The sequence below is a fragment of the Rattus norvegicus genome, chromosome 13 (genome assembly GCF_036323735.1).
Source record: "Rattus norvegicus strain BN/NHsdMcwi chromosome 13, GRCr8, whole genome shotgun sequence".
NCBI classification, from domain to species: domain Eukaryota; kingdom Metazoa; phylum Chordata; class Mammalia; order Rodentia; family Muridae; genus Rattus; species Rattus norvegicus.
In genome coordinates this window covers 59,086,242-59,092,850 of record NC_086031.1, presented here as the reverse complement: position 1 = coordinate 59,092,850, position 6,609 = coordinate 59,086,242, and positions in this window count along the sequence as shown.

Below are 6,609 nucleotides of genomic sequence, written 5' to 3'. Positions count from 1 at the left end.
CCTCCCCCCATTGTCCCCCTCCCCCCAACAGTCTAGTTCACTGGGGGTTCAGTCTTAGCAGGACCCAGGGCTTCCCCTTCCACTGGTGCTCTTACTAGGATATTCATTGCTACCTATGAGGTTAGAGTCCAGTGTCAGTCCATGTATAGTCTTTAGGTAGTGGCTTAGTCCCTGGAAGCTCTGGTTGCTTGGCATTGTTGTACATATGGGGTCTCGAGCCCCTTCAAGCTCTTCCAGATATCTTTGTTTTTATACAATAGGGGGAAAGCAGGACAAAGGAGGTCCCTTACCTACAATTCAGTTTCAGCCCTTGGGCATCCCACAGAAAGCAGCCTTTGTTAGGTTGAAGGCTCCCTTACAGTCCATAAGCTTCCTTCTTTTCCGTTTTAGCCACGTCCCAAAGGAGATCTTTTTTGCACCTACTCCATTAAAATAAAAATGCTGATCTTAGAAGGGAAGGTACTAATTTGTAAAAGTTTCTCTAGGAACTTTCCATCCACTCACTATTGTCAATTCAGTATCCAGAAATTCATTAAAATTATGACATATTATGCCTTTTCCAACTTAGCTCTCCCAAAACTTTTTTTTTGCCTGTGTAAGACCATTGGTATCTCTCTCTCTCTCTCTCTCTCTCTCTCTCTCTCTCTCTCTCTCTCTCTCTCTCTCTCTCTCTTCTTTTGTATTCACCTCCGTGTATTTACAAAGGTACTTGTCTTTTGACTTCACTTCTTTAATGGGACTAAGACACCATGAATTAGTGCCATTCTGGTTAAGATGAGAGGGATGTCTTTCAAACATTTTATAAAATTTTGATTTTATTGGGCTTTTATTGAAATAGAACTACATCACTTTTCCTAACATTCCTTCTCTGTCCGAGCCCTAATTACCTTCCCTGAGTCACCTCAGATGCACTTATTGCTATATACACGTACGTATGTGTAGGGTTGTAGGCATGTGTCCGCTCAGTCACTGGGCACAGCCACTTGGGGAGGCAGAATGAGGAGAATATGACTGTGCTTGTCGCACACCACCGGGGCGGATGGTGACCTGTTTACAGCCCAAGGGACTGTACAAGTAAAGTACAGTCTTAGGTGTTGGAGCTGGTTAGGGGTCCCGGACCTGCAATGTGGTCAGGGCATGGGGTTCTCAGACTCTTGAACATCCAGGCACTGCTGGAAGTCACAGAAGAGCAAAGAAGAGTCAGGGCACTCAGGCTGGGGATTGTCCAAGCGGAGATGATTGTCCTTAACTTGGCAGAGGAAGGCTTGATGGCAGCTGTGGTTGGGAGCACAGAGAGGCCTTCTACAAGAGATTAGGCAGCAGCTCTGTAGGTGAAAGCCTTCTCTGTGGTTCCCCCTGGTGCATCTGGATGAAAACAGACAGTTCATGGCTCCAAACAGTGTATTGTCATTTCAGGAAATGGATGCTTAAAACCATTCCCCACTTCTCAGGGTGAGCCTGAGATTAAATACCTTTTGCAGGGAGGATTTGGAAAGGGAAGCTTATTGGCTAAGCCCTCCAGGTTTCTAGGTACTTCATTAGCATGGAGAACTCTGTTTGGGGCCTATATGACTGTGGTCACAACTCTTATCCTATTGTCTTGGTCTGGGGTATTAGGGACACCTGCCTTATCTACATGTAGAAGGGCTTGGGGGCATTGCCCCTATATGATGGCCAAAAATCTCTCAATATGGGGCTGCAGCTATGTGACAGGGGTCTGATGGTAAGAGCAGGCAAATTACTTACCATCCTTCTGGGTCTAGGGCATCTAGCCTTTAGGGAGACGTTACCAGGTTTCCTCTCATAGTCTACAGCCCTGTATGTATGTATGTATGTATGTATGTATGTATGTATGTATGCATATATATATATATATATGTATACACCAATACGCATAAACATAACTTGCTGAGTCGGTTTTTTGTCAGTTGTTTGAATAGTTGAAAGTTTACCACTGTTTACTGTATAACCAATATAGGGACTCTTCCCTGGGAGAGGCTAATTTGTTTTTTTTTTTCAGCATTAAGTTGTCTACAGACTTCTATAAACAGTGGTCGTCTACAGATCATTGCCTACTGTTGGGACCCTTAAAGTTCCCTCCCTTTAATTTTAACATTTTTACCGACATTGCTATTGTCTTACAGTGTGGTGTACGTAGCCAGTTTTGGGAGAGGCTAGCTCGTAGTGTACTCCCTGGGATTTTGTCTCTTGCAATCTTTCTATTCCATCTTCTGCAATGGTCTTTGAGCCATAGAGTCAGAATTTTTGATACAGATGTATTTGCTCAGCTGGGCTCCCACAATCGTCTTTATCTCTGCAATGTATCCAGTTTTGTTTTCTGTAATGCTCTTCATTTTCTGAAACAGAAGATTGTTTGATGAGGTGTCCTAGCTGAATTTATCTGTGAATACAGAGATAAGATTTATAACGCACTTACACTGGTTTAGCAAAGTGCTACATTCTTCTACTTATTCATATTTTAAAGATCCCTGACCTTGCCCGCTCCTAAAGCTGCGCCAATTTCCAGTTACATGCAAATGTGATTTCTCTCCTGTGGACTGGGCTGTAAGTCTAATCACACATTTATTTCTGGCTTCGATTTTTGAGTGCTACTGTTTTACCTTTATTCATAACCTGTCATGCTGATAATTGTCATGGCTCATTGGTGCTGCAGCGGGGTAAGATTATTTAATAATATTCTTCACTTGATGGTTCCCACAGTAGTTTATAGAACCAAGGAAGCTAGACAACAGGAGATAGAAATTCACATCAGACCTAGCTTGAACCATCTGAGTCTGGTATCCTAAAAGCCTACTAAGAGCTTTGTCAGCAATATATATTGTTTGGGGATTCACTTGAACTACTCTGACAAACAACTAGAAAGGAGGTTTCTCATGTCCAGTACTAAGGTTTTTGTTTTGCTAAGATACTTCTGGGAAGTGTGTGTGTGTGTGTATATATATATATATATATATATATATATATATATATATATATATATATATATGTATATATATATAATTATATGTGTGTCTTTATAATTTAAAGTAAATATCAGCTATCATTAAGGCTTTAATAAAAACCTTGGTGTGATTTGTAACTCATCTTCCTGTCACTTTCTGAGTTGACTTCCTTTACTTCTCCTTCTTGGAGTACCCCACACTGTTATTTCATTTACTACTTCATACCATCTGTATCCTGCTATTTCCCTTCCAATTCTCCTCTCAAATATAATCTCATTTTAATTTTCTAGTCTCTGCAGTTACTTCATGTTATACACTCACATCAGAGGAATTGGAGCCAGAAACCACATGTTGAAACAATGCATTTTGTCTTTCAGGGTATCTATTACCTCACACAATATTGTTTTCTAGGTTCATGGTTTCATTATTTGTACATCTGAGTAGTACTCTATTTTTTATACTGAATTTAAAAGAGGCACCACCAGTTGACATTCGTTCCAACCATGAATGAGAATCTGTCTTTTACCACAACCTTGCCAAAATTCCCTGTCAGACCTTTGTTAACCTTTCCATGATAACTAGGGTAAGATGTCATAAAGGTAGTTCAATCACTATTTCAAGCAAAGTGAAAGATACTATAACTCAGACATGAGCACATTTTCTCAGACAAAATGGTAGGCACTGGAATATTTAATTCTTCTAGTACTTATGTAGACCATGAGCAAGTCATTAACTTGTCTCATACTGAGCCCTTTCAACTGTGAGTTTCAGTTTATTCATTCTTTTATTTTTTTCCATCTTTATTAAATTGGGTATTTCTTATTTACATTTCAAATGTTATTCCCTTTCCCAATTTCCAGGCCAACATCCCCTTAACCCTTCCCCCTCCCCTTCTTTATGGGTGTTCCCCTTCTTAGCCTCCCCCATTACCGCCCTTCCCCCCAACAATCATGTTCACTGTGGGTCCAGCCTTGGCAGGACCAAGGGCTTCCCCTTCCACTGGTGCTCCTACTAGGCTATTTATTGCGACCTATGAGGTTGGAGCCCAGGGTCAGTTCATATATAGTCTTTGGGTAGTGGCTTAGTCCCTGGAAGCTCTAGTTGGCTGGCATTGTTGTCCCTATGGGGTCTCAAGCCCCTTCAGCTCTTTCAGTCCTTTCTCTGATTCCTTCAACGGGGGTCCCGTTCTTAGTTCAGTGATTTGCTGCTGGCATTCGCCTATGTATTTGCCATATTCTGCCTGTGTCTCTCAGGAGATATCTACATCCGGTTCCTGTCAGCCTGCACTTCTTTGCTTCATCCATCTTATCTAGTTTGGTGGCTGTATATGTATGGGCCACATGTGGGTCTGGCTCTTAGTGGGCGTTCCTTCAGTCTCTGTTCTAAACTTTACCTCCCTATTCCCTCCCAAGGGTATTCTTGTTCCCCTTTTAAAGAAGGAGTGAAGCATCCTTGAGTTTCATGTGTTCTGTGCATCTAGGATAATTTGAGCATTTGGACTAATATCCACTAACCAATGAGTGCATACCATGTGCGTTCTTCTGTGATTGGGTTACCTCACTCAGGATGATATTTTCCAGTTCCATCCATTTGCCTATGGATTTCATAAAGTCATTGTTTTTGATAGCTGAATAGTAATCCACTGTATAGATGTACCACATTTTCTGTATCCATTCCTCTGTTGAAGGGTATCTGGGTTCTTTCCAGCTTCTGGCTATTATAAATAAGGCTGCTATGAACATAGTGGAGCATGTGTCTTTGTTATATGTTGGAGCATCTTTTGGGTATATGCCCAAGAGAGGTATAGCTGGGTTCCAGTTTATTCATTCTTAATTCTATATTCTTTACAAAGGTAACCCTATAATTGTCTTTGAAAATGATAGAATTTAAAACTTCAGTGAAAAATGAAAACATACTACAATATTTAAAGGAAATAATATTTGGGGGTTATTAGATATGTTTTAAATCCTTATTTTGGCAAATCACTGAATTTCAACGGAAGCAATTTGTTAAATAACTACAACCTAAGTTTTTAATTTTATGACTATTGTTAGGAATTTCTTTAATCACTGAATGATTTGCTAGGTTTATACCAATCAGAAGCATCAGAACACATTTAAGTACTCCATAAAGCACAAAAGTTTTGTTCTAAGAAAAATAACAGGGATAATAGCCTATTAGGAGAGAATTAAATTCATATTTAGCTGAAAATATAAACTGAATAATATTTCAAAACATTTATTATTCTACACTAAGCTTAGGACAGTGTTCGCCCCTCATCAACAACACTTCTGTTTGCTGCAGACAATTACAATAAAAATACACACTTGTGAAATCCAATCCCAGTAGGTATATCAACAAAACACTATCACACTCAAGACTCAGCAGAGACTTGGAAGACAGGGCAGAAAGACTGTGAGAGAAGGGCAGGGATTTTGCTGTGAGATGGTCTTCTAATAAGGTCAAAAGATATACCTGTAAAAGCTCACCAACATGGCTGGCAGAACATGAGCTGAAGAGGGCAACAACAGACATGCCAAACTGGATGGTGTAAAGCATAGTAAGCCTAAACCCTGCCCACAAGACTAATTAATGCTGAAAGTAGGGTAAATAGTCTCCAGAGATGAGCATATCACCTGGTTAGCCAATATTTTGTATTCTTTTCTGAAAACATATATATGTATAACACTATTCAGACTGAGCTGGTTATATTTTGGGATATGTATGAATATACATATAAATACACATTTTTAAAAAATATTATAAAAGAAAGCAAGAAAGAGTATACATGATTTGGAGGACAGAAAGTGAAGGAAGAAAGATGTAATCATATTGTATTATGGAAATAGAAAGGAAACAACTTATTCCAGCATCTATAAAGCAATATTGCATCAAATAATGCACGTTTAGCATACTCATTTCCAAATATGGTAATATTCTATTCTACCCTTCCACACTTGCTTCTGAGCTCTCAATAACTGAAATACATATACCTCTGCAACATGAAGACATTCTGCAGTACTTAGAATTTTTAACTTGGCATACAGTCACCTGGGAAGAGAGTCTCCATAATTGTTTGTCTAGCTCAAGTTGCAGTAGATATCTGTTGGCTATTGTCTTTATTGTACATTTAATGTGGCAAGACCCAGGTTAAATGGAGACAACATCATTCCCTTGATTTGAACGCTGGAATGTTTAAAGAAAGAAAAAAGTGAATTGTGTGTGTGTGTGTGTGTGTGTGTGTGTGTGTGTGTGTGTGTGTGTGTGTGTGTATTTACTCTCCCTGTACTGGATATAAATGTGACTATCTGCTCTCAAGTTCCCATCCTATTCCTTGAATTGATGGACTGTAATCTAGAACTATTCACATTCTCCCTTAAGTTGTTTTTCTCGGAGATTTTTTTATTAGAGCAACAGGGAATAAATCCAAGACAGGTCATTCATTTGGTTTTGGCTAGCAAAAAAGTTAATAGCTTCGGAACCGAGATATATCTACATCTAAACTGGAGCTTGAGGATTAATCATTTTCTCCAAATGAACAACATAATGAACAGAACAGAATGATCATTTTAGTTATTAATATTTGACATTTGAGAAGGTAGCAACATAACTTCTCTAACATGTAAGTAAAATACATAGTTATAAT